The sequence below is a fragment of the Gaeumannomyces tritici genome, assembly GCF_000145635.1.
Source record: "Gaeumannomyces tritici R3-111a-1 unplaced genomic scaffold supercont2.7, whole genome shotgun sequence".
NCBI classification, from domain to species: Eukaryota; Fungi; Ascomycota; class Sordariomycetes; order Magnaporthales; family Magnaporthaceae; genus Gaeumannomyces; species Gaeumannomyces tritici.
The window spans coordinates 1,621,502-1,624,133 of record NW_008804551.1 but is presented as its reverse complement, the minus strand read 5'-3'; positions in this window follow the sequence as shown (position 1 = coordinate 1,624,133).

Here is a 2,632-nt window from a genome sequence, read left to right as displayed (position 1 = left end):
AAAAAAAAAAAAAAAAAAAAAAAAAGGAAAGCAAGCAACGCAATAACTTTAATAGCGCTATTTTTTATTACGGCCTAACAATAACGTTTAACGCTTTTAAACCGGAAATTAAAAACGTTGCTTTTAAAATAAATTTAATAAACGAAAGCTAGCAAGCTTTTTTCGATACGTATTTGCTTAATTAATAAACGGCAATTAAAAAAAGTAATTTCGGCCATTGCCCGGTTTACAAAATAATTGCAATTGCCGTAACAAAAACATTAAAGCGCAATAATTTTTAAAAAAACAAACGGTTGTACCGAAACGAATTACAATAAATTCCAAAATTTTAGCAAAAGCTTAATACGCACCCGCATAAAAAAAAATTAAACAATTTGCTTTTAAAAAAATTAACAAATTATTAAAAAAAAAATTTGGAAAAAAATTTGGAAAAATTTGTTTAATAGCAAAATTATCGATATTGCTTAGGTATTTATTTACAAATTCGACGAAAACGGCTACGTTACGAACTATAAATCCCGCGCGGTAACTAAAAGTAATTAATAACCTAACGGTTTAAAAAAGATTTACGCTGCTACGTTTGCAATTAAAAGCTTTAAAATTATAATAGCAATTATAGCTTATTTTAATTTTAAAGCGTACCAAATTAACGTTAATAAAGCTTTTTTTTACGCAAAAATTAGCAATAACCATATACCCGTTTACGTAAAATTCCCTTTTGGGTATTACCAAAAAAGGTTCGTGGCCCGGTTTAAAAAAGCTTTGTACGGGCTACGGAATTTACCGAAGTTATAATATTTGGCTTTCAAAAAAACCCTTAAAAAGCTAGGGCTTATCCCGTTAACGGAAAAGCTTTATTTATTTATAAATATAAAACGTAAAGTTTTTTTCCTTTTGTACGTTAATAATATAATTATTTTTAACCGTATTACGCATTTAAAAATAACAACGAAAATGTTAAACGGTTTTAAAAAAAAATACAAAATAAAAAAAGGACCATTTAAAGTTTTTTTTGGGGTTTAAATTGTAAAGGATAAAAAAGTACGGATAATAATTTTGCATTACGACTTTTATATTAATAAAATCGTTAATACCTTTAACTTTAAAAATAAAAGCGTAAAGCGCTTCCTTTTGCTTAGCCAAACGTTTAAAAAAAATTTGGAAATAGCAATACCCGCCGAGGTTTTGGCCATGCAAAAAAAAGTTGCGTTTATACTTTATACGGCCATTACTATCCGCCCAAACGTCGCTTTTGCAAGCGCAAAACTTTTTAAATACTTTACAAACCCAAGTAAAAAGCATTTAAAAGCGGCAAACCATACCTTTTTGTATTTAAAAGGGTTAAAATTTTATTGCATCCGGTTAGGGAACGTTTTAAGGTCCAACCATTTGCTTTTTGCCTTAAACGCCTTTTTCGCCGACGATAAAGAAACGAAAAGGTCGTTTAAAAAATACGTTATATTTTTATTCGGAAGGCCCGTAGCGTAAAAAGCAAAAAAATAAGCTACCGTTACAACGTCCACCATAAAAGCAAAGCTTTTGGCGCTTATAAAGCTCGAAAAAAAAATTATCGCTATGCAAAGGCTTTTTCGAAACCTGCGCTTAAAAATTAATACTTTTTGGAAATTTTGCTGTAATAACATACAAACGATTTAATTAGTAATCGAAAAGGGCACCCGCATTAATACGGCTTTAAAGCACGTAAATATTATAAATATGTAACTACGCCAAAAGTATTAAAAAGGAACGTTCGATATGGTATATTTTAAAACCGCTTTTATACCAGCAAACGGGTTTACCAAAAACTTCCCGCTTTACAAGTTTAAAACATTTAAAATTATTTTAAAGTTATACAATTCCTTTAAAAACGGGTTGGCAAGCTTAATACGCAGCCAAAAATTTCGGAGCAAATACCAAAAGCGTATAACGTTTGTATAAAAGCACAACGCAAATTCCTTTTTTATTAATAAATATAAAGCATGCCGGTTTTAAATAATAAAACGGCATTTAATTATAACGCGTGCAACTTTTAAAAGCGCTGCACTTTTCTTTTATCCATTTTTCCTTTTTATTTTAACTTTAGCCTTTACCCATTATTTGGTGGATAAAAGCATTTTTATAAAAGGAATAACCCCGAATTATTGCGGTTTTAATACTACTTTTTTAACCTTTTTTATTATTATTACCATTTTCCCTTTTTTTTGGGGTCGGGCTACGAAAAGCAGGATTACTTCGATAAAAAACCTTTTTGCTTTTTTCGTTGGCCTTATCCTTTTGCTTGCTGCCCGGTTTCGGGTAAAATTCGAAAAAATGGTTTACCATTTTTTTAAACTTTTTAATTTTAAAGCGAAAATTACCCAAAAGCTCCTTTTGGAATAAAGCAATTGCAATGCGCAATTAAAGCAAAAAAAAAAAAGGGTTAACAACGGTAATTGCTTTAAGCACATTAAATATACCGTAAAATACAACCATTTCGAAAAAAAACGCGTTATGGGCTTATTGTTGCAAAGGCCCCCAAAAATTTTGTTAAGGAATTATTGGTGCATTTATTGCATAAAAACCGCGCGGAAAGTGGTATTATCGGAAAAGCCAATTAAAAAACGTTCCCCGTTAAAAAAAAAAATTAACGGTT